The sequence below is a fragment of the Taurulus bubalis genome, assembly GCF_910589615.1.
Source record: "Taurulus bubalis genome assembly, chromosome: 4".
Taxonomy (NCBI): Eukaryota; Metazoa; Chordata; class Actinopteri; order Perciformes; family Cottidae; genus Taurulus; species Taurulus bubalis.
The window spans coordinates 9,496,675-9,515,479 of record NC_136592.1 but is presented as its reverse complement, the minus strand read 5'-3'; the positions used below and the strand labels follow the sequence as shown (position 1 = coordinate 9,515,479).

The 18,805-nt window shown below is 38.8% G+C and overlaps 1 protein-coding gene across 1 annotated transcript in view; it reads right to left on the bottom strand.

Annotated features, from left to right (window-relative positions):
- Positions 1–18,805, bottom strand: part of pcdh9 (protocadherin 9) — a gene marked incomplete at both ends in the record, with an annotated part of 186,534 nt that overhangs the window by 117,693 nt on the left and 50,036 nt on the right. The gene's annotated exons all lie outside the window — the stretch shown is intronic.

Here is an 18,805-nt window from a genome sequence, read left to right as displayed (position 1 = left end):
GCTGTCACATAGAGAGATGCATTGATTGGCTGTGATGCACTACCTTGTGTGTGTGTGTGCACATGCTCCCAACATGCTGAATAAACTCCAGCCCGCTGCTGAATAGTCTCCATCAGATAATAAAGCTCAAGGCCTTCCGTCGGACTTGGTATTAAAAAAAAAAAAAGAGAACATTTGGATATAAGCTACGGGGACAAAAAAGAGAAGTAGCAAGGCTTTGTGGGTCCACTGCCTGGTGCTCAGAAAATGCATGACATTCCTGAATAGATAACATGATGCAAAAAAACAAACATAATTGAAAGTAAATTTGTTATACTATGCAATATATTATGAGCAGAAAAGTATGTCCATAGTGTTCCCTTCATTGTGCACAAAGGAATGCTTTTGTCTGTAGGGAGAATAAAGATTTGTGCGCCCATAGTGCACTTGTCAGAATTTCTTAATTAAACATGGGTAAACTAAACAAGGGGCAGAGTGGTTCAAGTTGATTAATATTACGCTCATCATGTTCACACACAGATACAAACAGACGCACGCTCACACACACACACACACACACACACACACACACACACACACACACACACACACACACACACACACACACACACACTTACTTTGGAGTTCTCACTGAAGGTCACATTAAAAAGCATTAAGCTCCTCATGTAACAGGCCAACAATATATTGATTGTTTTCTATTCAGTTTATTCATTAGCAAATGTCAAATATCATAACACGTTGATCATATCAATGGTGCACAGAATAGTTTTACAGTGTGTTCTCCTACCTACAGTATGCCATGGCTAGTTAAAAAAAACATTGTGCCAGATGTTTCTAATTCTATACTGACAACATTCTACATTGCTTTCTTTCCACTTAACATCAGTCATACGCTGCCAATAACCTCTAACACTGAAATATTCACCGCTGCCGTTAGTGGTTGAAATTATATGGTTTCTAACTCAAAATGTCTTACTTAAGAAACATGGGACTTATACATAGACGTCTTATCTTCGAGTGCTTTTTATATGCATGTATATCATATTTTTAAACTATTCTTTACATTTAGCTGTTATTTCTATTTTTCTGTGAGTAATATATGTTGTATGTGCAAAATAGTCAGCCAATAAAAGGTGATTATGATTATGGTAGGTCATTTAAATATATAATTATTTCCTCATTATATTCATCGTTAATTATCTCACACCAAGTGTGCCCATGAAATCCATTCTTTGTATATGTAGCTACGGTGTTTAGCAGAGAGGTAAGCCTATTCTTTGATTAAAATACGCAGCAGACCTCCACACAACTGCCCACAGTACTCTGACACAATGCTGCATTTCTGTGTTAGTAGTTTGATTATCCATCTTTTTATCCTGTCTAAACACTGTGTGCAATATAAGTACTTAACAACTGTAATCATTTTTGTCTTTGAATACGCTTTCCATTCTGTGTGGTTAAAAGGTGCAGGGATATTAATCCAATTAATAACTCAGTATTCTGTTTGAACAAAGAACATGACTTTTTTTGTGAACATTTTATGATAATCATTCAACATCAAGGACTTATGGGTTGCTTAGTCACTAAAGGTACTACTTGTATCACTGTATTTTAAAAAACATTTAGAAAAATATTTATCCCAAAATTACTTCAACATGGCAAGCTTTGCATCATCCTGTTTGTGCAATGTAATATATTTAATGTGGTTATTTAATTCATTTATGTATGTTTTTTATGTTTTATGTTTGGTAGCCTCAGCGCAGGTCATTGGTAAATCCTTTAATCTTGCAACATAAATAGTTAATAGCATTCAAAAACAACATAAGTAACTTTCTGTGATGGACTAGCAAAGAGATCTTGTGATGAAATCAGTGACCCCTCAAAGCGAAACAAAGCTGTTTAATAATAACAAGCACAACTACCGTGCCACAACAAACAGAGAAAAGGCAAACAATACCACTCTCTTAAATGTGCCTCTCTGACTAGGATGAGCCTTCAGAAAAATGTCTCTTGGGTCTCTCTATACCTCATGATAATGATGGGAAATATGTGACTGATACATGAACAGATGTAAATTGAGCCACTTTCAAAAATGGAGTAGAACCTTATCGTCACTTAGGTTGACTCAGGGCCTCATCACACGGAAAGAGAAACACTGTCACTGGCTTTCCTATATTCAGGTAAGAAGTGCACACCAGTAGCTTCTGTATGAAGTGTTTTGAAGGATGGGCCATCCCTATGAAGCTTGATGGACTTCACTTAGCAGAACAGCTTCAGACAAAGTCATTAGAAGTGGCATCCTGGGAATGCATTTTGTCGCTAACTGCATTCAACACAAAGGCACTCATCTGATCAATAAAGGAAAATCTCTGAAGTTGTACGGCACAACCTTGCCTCGGATGAACGATTGAATGAGCTACAGTTGGACACTTTACGACATGCGGGAACACTATGATCCCAATAAGTCTACCAATATATTTTGAGTTCAAGGGCTTTGTTCAAACAATGAAAATCTGAATTTATAGACTTTAGTCCTGAGATGTTCCACTTGCTACCATCAAAGTTATAGGTGACAACAAAACTATTTGCATCCCTCTCATAGTTATTCAAGCAGCGGAATAAATACATGTGTTTTTTGTGTCTTTTCCGCTCGGGCTGCCTCGAGTGGACGATAAAATGAAATGGCATTGTAATTGCATTTCAGTATTTTAAACAACATCGACAGGACAGATTTCAAAGCTGTGTTGGTCTTACAATTGGTTGTTCCTAAATCCACTTAAAGCGGATTATAGTCAGATTGCTATCTTTCAAATCCACCCCATCAATCCATCAAGCATATGCATCAGACCCTATTCAATGTTCTTACTACAGGGAAACTACTACTACCAAAAAATGGGAAAGAGGTATTCTGCATTTAAATAAAGGAGAAGAAACCATAGGATGGATTATTTTGCATTCAAAAGGACAGTTAGGAAATAGCTAAATATGACAAATTAAACTTTTTTCCTTACTTCTCTTCAAATCCATCAAAAGCAAAGCTACGTATTTCTGCCAGAGACAAGGATTTCAAGCCCTAATGGCTGGCATATCTAGGATGAAAACACTTATTTTAGTGAACTTTTCAGAGTTGAGTGGTGCAGAACAGCGGCAGGTGTCAAAATGATACTGCAGGGAACCTTAATCAAAGATAAAAAAGCATAGATTCTCTGTCTGAGCCTGCAGAACAGTTACAGAAGCACATCTATCAGTCATTGATAACACAGACACAAACCAAATGACTGCCAGAAGAAGTATGAACAATGGACACTACACTCATGGGTTGGTTGGTCCTGTAGACATGTCTCTATGTCTGTCTCTATGTATACGTGCTATTGGCAAATGTTTGCACTTTAAAGCCACTACAACAATACATGTTTGTTTGTTTTTTAATTACTGCATAACTGTAGTGTATAACAATTAGAGGATTTTAGATTTTGAAACAATTGTGCTAATCAAGTTACGTTTTCTAGAGGAGTCCCACTTCCTTGTGCTTCCTTATCTTGCTTTTTTGTAGATAAATTGCCTTTATAACTGTAATCAACATTACATGTAATACCTACCCCATGTCCTAATGTTCATATTAGTGACTGCTAGTTTTGCCTGTAGTCCAATGAGCGCTGTACATTTAGTCTTTCACCAATCAAAGAAGCACATAGACCTTCAGGACTATGTCCCCACCAAAACTGGAGGTATAAAAGTTCCCGAGTCCCTGGAAAGGCTGCTACGGTGAAAAGGGCCATTGGAGAACTCATGCAGGAAAGCTAGTTTTTGTCTGAAATAAATTGGGTTATTTGTTGTATCAGTGCTCCATTAATATTGTTTACCCCTGGTATCGTCCCTATCTGCCAGCAAGTATTAGAACACAGCAATTACTGCATTTGCTCTGCCTTGCAAGTGGCATTTCTACTGCTTGCAGTTCCATGCATGTGTTACAGATTAAGCAGATAATCTAATCAGAATACAATCTGCAAGGATTTATCTCTTTTGACGGCTCAAGGTTGGAACTCACATACTAAAACAATTCAAGGGTGGTAAAATAAAATTACATTTTAGGAGTTCAACCCCCTCCCCTGAGAAAAGTATTTGAACCAAACACACTCAAAGAGATTACTTCAAAGACAGTATTCCTGCAGGAAAAAACAGCATTAACATATTGGAAACAATAACCCCTCCACTATTTGAGTAAACCAAAACAATGCACAACCATACAAAGACCCATTGTCATGGAAATTATTCAGGGAAATTAAGGTGTAGCTGTGTGAGGAAGTCTATCTCCCCTCAAGCACGGCGGGCTATTTGCACAGTCTGTCAATATATCTGATCCAGTATACATTGTCTTTGTCGTGATATTGGGGGGTCTTTGCAGGGGGTTTCTGCACACTGCAATTTCTATGTTATAATGAAACCTCAAAATTGCAGTGGATTCTCTTTAACATACGCCCTAGTCCTGATGGCATGGCTTAGAGGACTGTTTCAAAACAAAACATTTACTTCTTGAAATAGGCCATTGAAGCTGAAAGGGTGCCTACAAGGATTACCAAGTAAAGGGTATTCAGTAAAATTCAATACTAAACTAGGTCATTGCAACATACACAAGGATTTGTAAAATCCATATCAAATGATTATGTTATGAGATTTTCATCTGTACGGAAATAATCATCTTTATTGTAAGGTATTTATACTTCCAATTTACTGTACAATCAAAACAAAAACTGTGAGTAAGAGACAATTGGTTTGGTTTATAGGCTTTGGGGACTGTTATAAAACGTAATTTCCCGGCGCTTCAGGCATCCTTGTCTTGTGACCTAAAATCGTTGGTATATTTGTGTAAAAGATTAAAGAAATCGATATAATGAATGAGTCTTGTGAGAATTGAATCTCGGAAATTCCCTCAGAAGAACAGTAGTTACATTGTATTATTTTTTTCACTGCCAGAAATAGTTATCATTAAAGGAGAAAAACTATTTAAATGCAACAACTGCCAAGCTGATCGCTCATTAACTAAATAGCATTGTTTTAGTTGAAGAAATAAATACATTAATAGTTTTGCAAATGATAACTCTTTCCACCCACACATAGCCTCGAGGACAAAAAAATGGGCATGAATCAAAACCCCTGATGTATAATCCTTCAAATAGAAAATCCACTTCAAAGTCTTATTTCATCCATCCAAGACTCATATGCTCACGCCTGCACCACTACAGTCAGGCCCCTCAGGTACTAGTTTTAGGGTCAATGTGCTGGTAAAACCAGCTAATGATGCCTTCAAAGACCACTTGGTCTATGGAGGCTGACCACAGGAGATTCAACTTTTTATTTCGTATTTATAAATATATATGAACCCATTTATTTATTAATTTAACCTCCAACACCTTTGCTAGATTTGTTACCTTATTAATTTCATATACATCATAGAATGCTGTTCAAATTGTGAGTTGATTTTGTTTGGCAGACCTCAAGGGCTTCTGATCAGCCAAGGATTACTGACAGTTGCGAGCTTATTAATACATGTGGAGGCTTGTATTAATGTGAACGTGTATATGGGAAAGGGCCCCGGTTTATTAAATGTGAGGGGTGTGGAAATGGCATTCGGTGCAAAAAACAACAACAACATGAAAACGAAAGATGAATCTAACTCCTTATTTAAATCCTTAAGTAGATTCCGACCCCTTAGGTAAATCACTGATCAAAATCACCACTGCTCTGTGACTCCATTTGTTAGGCGCTGGCTATGCTAAACATGCTGCCTAATCCTCAACTATACACTTAGAATAACACAAGCAGGTCCAGGGAATTCCTAAAATTTGCTATCAATACATACCATAATATCTGCCTCTGATGTTGTTCATGGACATATTTAATGAATGTATTTTATCAAATACATTTCTAGTGACAATAATGGAAGGAAGGTTAACCCCACAATGTCAGTGACAGTTGGAGTATTTTTTTTCCCCTGACCTATTTGTTGTTGATTCGTCAAACGTCGACATCACCCACTCAGTTGTGCAAATAGTGGTGCATTACGATATGGTATTTGGCAACGCTACATGACTAGAATAAGAATTCTAAGCCAAATGTGTTCTGCCACTCTTTGGGCTCCACCCTAAATATCTGATCGGCACAGGAATGACCTAAATCCTCTAGTTCATTAGCACGCCAATAATATGGTTTGCCAAAATTCTGTAACAATTATTCTGTTAAATTTGCGTGCTTCCATGTGCAACATTTAGATGAGATTAAATTGGTTTTGAGTGGGAAACTTCAAATTCTAAATGGTGTGAAATCCCACTGAATCAAATACACTCATTAACTTTAAATATACTTGGAAGCAGCATATTTAAAGATTTAAAAGCACCACAATGTGTTTCACTATAATTGTGTTTTTCAATTTCCTTTCACAGATCAGTGGATCACAGGCAGTGCATTGGCTCAAAGGTGCCGTTAGCAAAGAGTGACTGGAACTACACCAGGGCCTCATGCTGTATCTATAGGCTCATAATAACCACCACTTCTTGCTTTATTATTAATGTCAACAACTGAATAGTGCAGTTCTGTTTAACTAAGAAATAAACCAACATTTCTATGTTTCACAATTCAAATGAATAAAATAAATACTCCGCAGCTTGGAGCATACATATGCGGTCAAGGACAAGTCTAATTGTGCCGCCTAATAGCTGATTGCTACAATACATGGCCATATTTCATTCCCAATTATTTTACTCATTTGGTGCAGTTCACAGCTTAAAATGTTTTATCTCTGCTGATGAATGTGCTAAAATAACGGGGTTAAGCAATAATTTACAGACCTCTTGCAGAAAGTGTATTATAACTCTATATGTAGGCATGCAGTACATATGTACTAACCTATGTGTAGGCATGCAGTACGTATGTACTAACCTATGTGTAGGCATGCAGTACGTATGTACTAACCTATGTGTAGGCATGCAATACGTTGTCAACTTGTAACAACACTATCCTTATAACAAATTATCAAAACATTTAACTCCCTCATAAAACTATTCCACAGTTATGGGATATAATGATATGAAAGGTATAACAGAGTCGTTGCTGATTGCACCTGATACTATATAATGGCTCTTCATCATTTGTGCTTAATAAATAAGACATGAACACTGGCTGTGCTGTCACTGCTCCCCGGACAAGAGGAAACAGGAGCACTGAGAAAAACAAAAGTAAATCTATGAAGAGGATGACTAACTAGTAAAGAAACCTAAATGCTTCTATTGTTGAACTGTAAACTCAATCTCCCCTGAAGAATGTCGTAGAATATTTCAAGATGGATTCTTAAAGCACAACAATTGATGTTGCAGTGTCAGATACAGGTTTCCGATAGATGTCACATATGGTCCGGGTCCACTCAAACATGTCAAACGTCTAAAAATACACTGCTGGCTTCATGTGGGTATGTTATACATATCAAGACACTTTGTTAGCACCCTCACTTGAACTGCATGGGATCTCAGTACTTGGCAACACATCAAAGCTGCTGCAGCATCTGCTGCCTGTGAGGCCAAATTTTGTCACTGGCAAGTTTTTGATGATAACACTTGGTCACATGGACACGATTAATAAATCTCCGATGACTAAAATAGAAATGAATGATGATATAGAAAAAGAGAAAAAACTGACCTCCAATCATTGAACTACAATCAAAGTGTTTACTTACATTCAAGTTCATCACAACATGATTGTGGTATGCTTCATTACGAAATATACTTATCCCCATCAAGGTGTCATTTTTACAATATTATTATTATATATTGTTTTATAGATTATCCAGGCTATTTCAACTTTTTTTAACACATGGATCCAGCCTTTGATTAAATACCAGAGTGGTGTGACTGTTTGAACTATTCAGAGAAACTTAGGGATTACATGCTTTTTTTTTTAGGTTTTAGAAAATTATTTTACCCCAAAAGCTCATGAAACCCTTTCAAAATCAAGTGGAACATTTCAAAAGGACATTGTGACCAAGATAAAAATAAGTTTTTGTTCCTGAAAAGCTGACATTTCGGAGATCCATGTTTTTCACCAAGCAGTGATATGTGCAAGTTGACAATGTGTCTCTCTGAAACCACATCACAAAATGAAGAGATGCATAAATAAAAATGCGGTTTGGTTGTCAGTGTTGCAACATATCGGGTTTGCTCGAACAACTCAAACACCAAACAAGAACTATTGCAGCAGTGAGAACGAGATGTTCCTCCAATTCTGTTTTTTCACAGTTGATGGTTTTTTACTTACTCTGCTTACTCTGTTTTCTTTTGATGATGATTTCCCATGATAAATGGTACTGTATTTCCCAAGGTGCACAGCATGAGGCCGTTGCAGGGTGACAGGGAGTTAAAAGCTGCTAATGTGGCTGTCACTGGAGAATCACTGGAGCATTTCAGAGGATGACCCCTAAGAGGATGTAACATGGCTGGAAGAGATTAACTGATCACAGTTGGAGAAAACATCCCTTGATGTCTTTTTTTGTTTCAGCTGTATAAGCATGTTAGATCAGATGAAGTACCAATAGCAGGAGAGCTCACTATACCATAACCATCAATGGTGTAAGCCGTCACAGCACTGGACACACTGATTCCTTGATATTGGTCATTGTAAGTGGCATCAGAATCACAGTCCACATTAATATAGTTTGCTGCTGATACTTTGCCACTTGCATGTGCTCCACAATGACTGCATTTTTATGTAAAGGCATTGGTAGGGCTTGACTGAGGAAGTGTTGACAATGATAATAGTTTGTAGCTTTAGATGTGTACATTTCCTGCCTTTTTTGGGGGGGGGGCGGGGGGAGGTCATTACCTCACAATAGCTTACACATTTCTTGGTCATGTCCTCATAGTGAGGTAAATAGATTTTAGTAGAATTATTTCGTCGGCTTTGCAAATTGTTTAAACAATATTGTGAAAATCATGGCAATCCTTGTGTCACAATTGGGAGTACACAGTTATGGCCTTTACATCTTACTCTAAATATATACAGTGCTCAGTGTAATTTGTTTGTCTTTCATATTGTAATTCTCTACTGGGCGTTTTGTTGTGACAACAAATTGATGTCCTCTCTGCAGTGAGATAGTTAGAAAAACAATGCGTAAAGGTGGAAAATGAGGTTGAACACACATATTTCCCAAGAGAGAACCCTCCAATTCTCCATTTTGTGTTTCCACAGCTCCAATTAACAGCTTTGGCACCAATTAGTAAAATCAAGCCTTCCCTGACACAACACCCATGGGGTTATATGTGTCCAGAACCAGTGCTTGAGTTGAAAAAAAAATAAGTTAGCAAACTAAGAGTGGATTTCAGTTGGGAATAATTGGGGCGAAGAGGTTGGATTGTTGTTGTAGGTGTTTTTTATTCCCTTTTGACTGCCATGTTACACATCCCATTCTAAATACCCAATGGCAAAACAACATAATTTGCAAATACATTTTTGGCAATGCTTTCTTGATACATCTCCTATGAGCATGCATGGTTTGAAATGCATTCCTGACTCTTTTCTATAAAAGAACAAATATGTGGAGCAGTTTTCATCTCTCCTGCTTGGTCTTCCACACTCTCTCCCATATTCATCTCCTCTTAAGCATCCTCTTAGTATAATGAGGTGTATGGCTCTGGATGTGGCTGGATGAGTATCAATCTGAACTATAGAGACAATCTGCAGGCCTTGCCCAAAGCCAACATGTTTATTAGAATGCCAGGGATAACAAATGACTTAACATGCTTCCTTCTTTAATAACCCTGTACACCTACAAGATAACAATAACAGAGATGTCACAGTGAGTGCTCCTCAATTGAATTAAAAAAGCATGGACGATGAGCGTGCCGTGTAAAAAGAAGTCCTTGAGGCAGTGATACATTTCGAGCTGAACATCTCTGTGAGAGATACCAAATGGACATTCTCTGTGAATCTTGCTCTTTGAAGTGGGACTGATTCAGAACCCGTGATGTCCCACTTCAGTCAATTTGTTGTACTTTTCTTCCACAAGATTACTTGTTATAAAAGCATTTCCGCACATTTCCCAATTATGCATAATTGGGAAAGTTGATGTGCTAAGTGTGTAGAAAATGTGTAGCTGAGAGTCTTTAGCCTTTAATTTTTTTTATTTTATTTTGCTTTTTCAACTTTTATTTTTTATTTTGCTTTTTGACTGTTTTAATGTTTTCTTAACTGTTTTTAAATCTGCATTATGTTTTGATGCTTTTAATGGTTTTATGTGAAGCACTTTGAATCGCCTTGTTGTTGAAATGTGCTATACAAATAAACTTGCCTTGCCTTTGATTATTTCCCTGGTATATATAGTTGAATGCCTAGTTCACGTCAAGGGAGTTTCACATGTTTCTTTGAATTGCTCGTGGACTTGGATGTACTTGACAACCTATTACTCTTCTAAACAGATAAATAGCACTGTTCATCCTTGATCATTATTCAGACCTCAAACATAGGTAAAACATGGTTGCATAATAGTGTTCTTACACAGACTGATACATCCAAGTTTAAGCTGTTTCTATTCATAAATAGACTATTGTGAAGGGAACAAGAATGTGTCATCGAATCCCCAGGCTTTATTATTAAGACGCAGGTCTATTGAAAAACTGGACAATGGAATATAAACCTTCTTAAAACATCTGCGTCCCCATACAATAATTTAACTAATATAAGAATGTTACAAGGCGGGAAGGCGGGGTTGAATAGCTCAGGAACACTGCACGGGTGTTCCATGTTGGGGTGACTGCACCTGAGCTCCACCCAGCCAAGGACCTGGAAAACACACACACACACACACACACACACACACACACACACACACACACACACACACACACACACACACACACATACACACACACAGTACCAGGGCCACAGGATTCTGGGGCTGTCACAAAGGACAACATCATAGCTAAATTGAAATACTTCAAACTACAGTCAGATGCTTTGTATATTCATCCATCCATCCACCCTGACCTACTCCCTGCCTTCTGTGTAACATCATCAAGCTACTCTACTTTGCAACTGAAGAAGCTTTTTGAAGCAGTTTGAACAATTTACCAATGCTACTATATTCCAAGTAAACAGCCCATGAACATAGATTTGCCCCCAAGATTGACGCTGACGCCAAACATGACGTGACATGCCTTTTAGAAATTGAAAAAGATGGATTGCAATGAGGAGAGCCTTCTGGTAAAGAGAGCTGTGGTGAGAGGGTAACAAGGAACACAACTTCCCATTTTCAATTGCTGATGTAACTACAGGAAATGATGAGTTAAATATAGTAATTTAACATTCAGCAGAATTGTCAGCTACAAAGCAAGTGGTTTAGTAGAATAGAATGGTTTGTTCCCTGCGTCTGCATCTACTTTGTTTGTAGTAAGAAGTGGACATAGTCCCTGTCACATCATCCATTGTTTTGTGAAATGCCATTTTGAAGCCTCGAGTTCGACATTTTGATGATCGCAATCTTGTTTTTTTGGAACCAGAAGTGACACGAGAGGGTGGAGATAAATACAACTGAATACTGAATAAAACATGTTTAGCGACCAAAATGTTTCATTTAACATTAATTAACTAAAACGCACTGTGAAAGGGTTAAAGTTCAAAGATCAAAACAAAAACAACTCCCAGACCAAACAATTACGTGGTAGCAACCTGTCGTTCACAAGGAAGCCACATCAGAAAACATACCCTGCTTTATGGTCTATTTTACTCTCAATGGTATCATCATTTACGAAATGAACATCATGCTGTATTGAGGAAGACTTGAAACAAACAATTGAGACCTTAAACTCTTGTTTACAAAGTTTACTGAGGTAATAAATCAAGTGAGAAGTAGGGTCATTTTCTCATAGACTGCTATACAAGCAGGCTTCTTTTTGCAACCAGACAAGTCGTCCCTGATGGCTATTAGAAAGAATGCAGGTTTAAGGCACTTAGGCACTGGCTTCACTTTACAGACCTGGAGGTTGCCGCCTGGGTCTCACCACTGTCTTTTCGAAACCTCACATAATGATCCAAAGGGAGGGCAAGATCTATACGGCAAAGAAGGTAACATTTATAATATCTCTCTTCATTTCTACGAAGACTAACAGGCACGCTGCCAAAGCGTTAAGATGTATAGAAACACAGACATCCTCAAACACAACACTTGTTTACCAAAGCTTATTTTAAGATGTGAGAACTACTGACACTTGCCAGTTGCAAATAGGCTACATTTTCCTAAATGTATGGGCAGAGAGACAGAGGGTGAAACAAGTCTGAAAATTGTTGTGAGGTAAAGGTCGCTGATAATTAGGACATTAATTAATAGTGACCCTGCTGTCTGGCTAACCGGCTGTCAACCTGCAACATGTTAATCATTTTAATGTATACAAAGTATTCTCTCTTCCTCTCTCTCTTTGTCATGCAGGTGCACAGTTGGGAGGACAGAGAGAGTTAGAGGCCAGAATACTGGCTACTCACCGCAGTGGAAGTTTTTTTGTACATTTGTCTTAGATATAGAGCAAACGAAGACATCATTCTGTTCCACACATGCCCTCCTGTGTCCGCCTTACTCTCTCCACGTTGCATTCATCCAAGATCCTGGCCCTCTCACTAATGTTCCTCCTTGTCAGAGACAAAGAGGTTTTAAGACTGGAGGATTTGGCAGGCTCTACCAGTTGCAGGCAATATTTCAACCCATCTATCTAGCTAGGATAATAGAGTGTCCTTGCCTTTCAACGCCTGGAGGAGTGACCAGTTATCACAAACCACCAGCTCTGCTGTTAATAAAACAGGGGAAGGGAGGTTTGAGTTGAGGAGGAGGATAAAAAGAAAGAAGGATGGAGGGAAGGAAGGGTAGAGGAGAAATGGATGAATGTTATTTTGACAGACGCCTCGCGAAGGTGAAGCCGATCGCGGTCAGCAGTCGGTTACCGAGCTGGCAGGAGTTCTCTTTTAACATCTTAGCTTTGGTTTGTGTGAAGATACATTTAGTCCCCTCACATCCCTCTTCAGACCATGAAGAGGGGAGGAGAAGTGAGGAAAGGGGAGATGAGGAGAATTGGAGTGGAGAGGTGGGGCACGCAGTGTTAGGCTAATGGCCAAACTGACCTTCAGAGAAAGTCAGACAGTGAGAAGAGTAAGTAGTGTGTCATACAAAGCCACTGCGGCTTAATCCAGGTCGTTGCCATTACTTCTGACTTCAGTTCTATGATTCGAGGCAGTTAACCATTTTCCACTCTTTGAAGGAAATATATACTTCAGGATGAGTATTTTGAATTGTAGTTTTTGAATTAGCATGCATTTAAAATATACCATATGAATGTTATATTAATGCTTTGACTAGTTAGTCTGACCAGGTCCACCAGCCACAACAGTCTGTGACTGCGCTAGCTTCGCAACCATACAAGATGAAGTCAAAAAACACAAACGATGTGTAGTTGAGATCAGAATAAAGTTAGTATACGAATATGGTTATGGCTGGAGGGGGGAGGAAGTGGGAAAAGGCCCATTTCATTCCTCATATTATCTGTGGTCTTTTTGGCCCCCAGTCAAATATTTCTTCACTGCCCCGAAACAGTCCAAACACATGGAAAGATACAATAAAGCAGTAGTTTATAGTTAAAGTTGTCACATGTTTTTTCTAACTGACACAGCGGATGATGTACGGTGCAATTATTCATGGTTCGAACACTATGCATCTGTCTCCAGTAACCACCACAAAACATACATCTGTCACAAGTAAGAGTGTGTATGTCTCCGCCCTCTTGGGTTTCATTGTGTGTGTTGAACCACTTGAATCACCCATGTCATATAAGATGCAACATAGATGATGAAGGATTGGATAAGAGGAGTATTACAACCGCTGCAAAGTGTGTGTGCAGTGTGTGTGCGCGTGTGTTCGCGTGCCTGTGTGTGTGTGTGTGTGTGTGTGTGTGTGTGTGTGTGTGTGTGTGTGTGTGTGTGTTTGTGTGCTTTGCAATGCTGGAAAAAAAGAGAATGAAAATATGACCTACTGTTGAGACTTCCTGTCCTATTTAGTAATGGCTGAATGTAAACAAAAGCTTTCGCCAAAACTTCTTGGCATAATTTCAATACTTTTAGCTAGCTTGTGCCTTCCCATAGTAAGACATTACAGTGCAGCGTTTCTCATCATGAATAGAATATTGGTGTTCAAGAAGCAGAAAAGCTGACTAAAGCATCGTAATGTATGTACAAAGGCCATCATTTGGAGTTTTAGAATACAGCAAAACAGTAATATACAGTAATATCACACCTGGCCTTTCCTCTTCACTCTGGTGTTATCACATTTTTCCACTCTGTGACATGGTCTTAGGAAGAAAAACACTGTTGAATCTCACCTTCAAGTTTCCTTGTCAACAGAGACTGTAAAACATGCAGCAGTTTCTAAATCTAAACAGAAAAGCTTTGCTGCAGAAAATAACCTCCTGTACGAAGGCTAACGTGGTTTAGAATGGTGATTTATTTTACTCATTTCTCAGAAGGCTATTCAAAATGGTAGCATAAGCTTGTTGCATACTGTGCTGAGAGGCAGTATTCAATATAAGGACGCAGACAGATAATTCAAAAGAAGCCTCTTCGGAAATATCTACATTTCTAAATACAGAAATTGCAAATGTGTAATCTATTTTCTTTATTGTCTTTCAGAGACTAGCTTTCTGTATTAGAGTTTCAACATGATTTCATGTAGCAAGTTGTTTTTGTAAATAGAAGCAATTACTGTGGAATACAAGAAAGATGACCTCTCTAAAGAGAAAGTATAACCAAAACAAAATTCTGCAACTTCTGTTGGTTGAGAATGAATTATATCCAAATGCCCCAACAGACAACAAATACATTAAAAAGCGTCAGTAGCAAGGGCACATGTCAAACTAAATTGGGGCTACTACAGGCACCCCACGGACCAGCAGTAAACATCAGATTCGTGATGTAGCAAAATGCTTAGAGTTTGAAACTTTTCTTGTTTCAAACTGACACTGTACCACATGTAGTTACATGTTTCTTTCATGATATTGGCCAAACAGAATCATGGTTTCGAGTTCTCTGTTGCAATTTCAAAATTAGAACAGCAATGGAAAAGGTATGACTTAAATCTAAATCTGAAAATGAGAGTTGAAGCTCCTACACTGCTCTTTACACATTGTATTTTAGGAAGTAGTAATAATAGGTATTGCATTTCCAATCTCCTTTGTCGTCTCAGCTCAGATCCAAATATAATGTACGTGGAGCACTCAATCACAGTGTCTTTTAAAACTCCAAATACTGTCAACATTATTAGCTGCAAAATCTGCAACATTTGAGCTAATATGATTTTCCGGCTTGGACAATTATTACATTTAAAAAGTAATGCATTTACCCTGGAAAACCATCATTGGTTCATCACTGACTAATCTGCAAACTCCACAGTGACATCGACAAGGATTGTTCTTCACAATTTACCGAATGTCACCTTGGACTGCTATAAGCTCGTCAAACTGAATCGTTATTGTGTGATTGTGAAAGGATGTGTCACCTGTCTAGGGCACAGTTTTACAAAACCTACCCATATTCACACAGGAGAGTAAAACCAAATCCAGCACAGAGCAACGGTATGTGTCACGCTCTCACCGTGTGAAAAAAATGTGTCAAGAGGTGGTGAGCATACTTTCCTTCCCATTCATTTTTACCACCCATATTTAGTTTTCAGTGACATTACGTAACATTCACTTAAAATTGCCATTCAAAGGTTTGTAATCAAAGCTGATGTAACATGCAAGCCCCGTGAACAACATGCACATCAGAAAATAGTTCTGCCTTCTCTCTGTTAGCTCAGATGTTTTTTCAAACTCAAATACCTGCTTGCAAAGATAGATTAGAACACACATACACTGCTCATGTGCTCTGTGAACAGCTGATACACTGCAGGCCTAGTTAAAAAATCCACGGCCTGCCACTGGTGAAACCACAAATTTGTCAATTGTTGCTCACGACATGCGTCATACTTTTTTAAACACGAAAAAGAAGCAGCTTAAGCTAAATTAATACAATTCTAAGTTGTTATGTAATCTTATTTTATTTTGTGAATTTAAAGAAAGGGAAGTGTTTCAAAGTCATTTCTCTCATGGGCTGGGACAAAGCTTTGATTGCTTTGGATTCCCTGCACGCCAATATTGTAATACATTTGGAAACTCCAATGTTCCAGACACTGGTAATAAATATACATGGCAGTACATATATTGATCTCTTTGAGTCTGGGGACCACAGAAAAACTCCCAATAAATCAGAGGGTCAAATGCAGTCAAGGTGACTTTTCCCAGATTCCTGGAGGCTATTTATCCTGCCCGCAAAAGAACTGATGTGGAGAATGCAATGTGTTGTGTGTTGTGACAAGATTACTTGATAAACTCAAGCATCCATCCCAAGCCCCATGATTTTTGCATGGGATTTCACAGTTAATGAAGGGAAGGTGTCCATGTGGACTGCTCAACCCAGAAGCCCAGAGATTCACCGACCATGGGAGGGGATAATTTCAGCCAGCTGTGCCTTTTCACGTTAGCGCTTGCCACTTTCCCAACCCCTCCCTCACCGTGCAACTCCCCTCATGCACTCCGAATGACAGAGGAAAGGAAATTATCGAACACCAATACAATGAAGCTGTCTGGTAACTTAATAGGGTTGCTGAGTAGGGCCACTGTGGCCATCTTGCTTTGAGGCGATAATGAGAGTCATCATTCCCTCTTGGGCTGGAAGAGAGGGGCCTCCTCTGTGGTGATGGTGTGTGCAAGTGGATGCGCTTTTGTGTGTGTGTGTGTGTGTGTGTGCGCGCATGTGCGTGTGCATGTGTTTGTCTTTGAGCTTTTTTAGTCCAGTGAGGCCCACTAAGCAAACAGCGCAGTGCTTTAACGAAGCCATAGAGATCTCCCGTTGAATACGGCTTGGAAGAGATCTCTGAGAAATTCTGTTCATTAAATCAGGCTAAAGTCCAAATATTGACTGTAGGGAGACACAACACATAGACTGTCCCATATATCGTATAACAGCTCCCTCAACCATTTATATGTTTGGGGAGAAAAAAGATGTCTCACAGCAAAGATGAAAGTCACATTTGTTAATGAAACTTAACATGAATTGTGTTCTAATAAGAGAAGCCGCATTGAGGTAGTGGCACAAGTGACAAGGGGCTGTGCTACCAGCGGACTGGTAATAAAGGCATTTATTTTCTCTCTTTATTCAAATCAGCAATGGGGTTTCCATTTGATGAAATTGCATAAATTCAGGAACAATGTCTCCAAGCCGCTACATGGACATTAAAGGGGGTCTTGAGGGATACACTCTGAGATATTTACATGTTGAACTACAGCATCGGTTGTTCTTTAATAAACATTCTGATGCATTGTATGGATGGAGAGAGAGAAAAAAAGAAGAAAGAGTCAGTGCCTCAGCATTCAAATTGTAGATCAGGCTGGCAGTGGAACATTACAGTCTGATTGTTCAATGCTTGCTTATACTTTGTGACTAGTAGACTGTCCGTTTAGTCAAACATGGCCTGAGCAAAGTATGTGTGACTACGTAGAGGGGCAAGAAAATATGGCAGGCAGACAGAGGTTAAAATGGATCTTGTGCCTGCAGACAAACATGTAGGGATGAAGTACTCATACTTTGCTTGGGTTGGGCCATGTCTACTGAATTGGCATGTGACGATGTCCACAGTGAAACATTGTGATGCTCAATGATATCGATGTTGGGGAAGGGCCATCTTTTGGGCTAGTCCTACTGAATTGGTCTGACAACAGATCAGCCTCTGAGGTTGAAAGGCTTTATTTCTGTGGTTCCATAACCAGCAGATATCCGGGCTAAGAACGCCTTTTTCATTCATTGCTCTTTGTTCACAGTCTGATTAGCAACTTGAGATGCAAGGCTGGAGTTGGAGTCGAGAGACGACGTGTACAATCGGATTGTGTCATTCAATTTGAAATGAACAAAAAACTAAATCATCTTCGTACAATAGCCCGCCTCCTTGGCTCTCCACACAAACTGTTACCCCGCAAATAACCAAAGCCTGCTCCAACGTGATTAGTCAATGCAACTCAGACTACAAACATAAACCATAATTGCTTCCGATACCAAAATCTTGTCCCATTGCCTTTAGTTTCTGCAGAAAAGAATGAATGTGGAATATGTTTATATAGATTATAAACATAGCAGTCCATTCATATTAAAGCAAGCTGCTCACCAAGCAGGTACACAGAAATATGTTGTGGCCCTCTACTCCCATAATGCATGCACATTGGAGTATTTCTCTCAGTCTGTTGATCCCAGCCCAGGGGAGTTTGGGTAGGAGGGACTTCACTCCCCTGTGTACATTGTGTCTATACCTCCGTTGTGTTAGCTTTTCTCTTTCGCTGAAGTTGAACCCAAGGGAGTACAACAGGTTATGAATGTTTAATGTAGATAAACCTGAGACTACAACTAATGAGAATTTAACTATCCAGTATCCAGTCCACAATGGCCTCACACAATGTACAATTCCCTGATCAATACTTTGCAAGCTATGTTTGCACATTCGTACATGTATTTATATAGTTTTCACATTTGTAAATGAGAATTGATTTGAGCAGGTCAGAATATGTGCCCTTATATACGTTACGTACATTACAATCATTAAGCTATAGTTCACACATCAATAACATCAGGGCAGCAGCGAGTTCAAATATGGCTGAAAATTAGTATAATAAATACAGTGAGACTGCCATAAACCCTCCACATG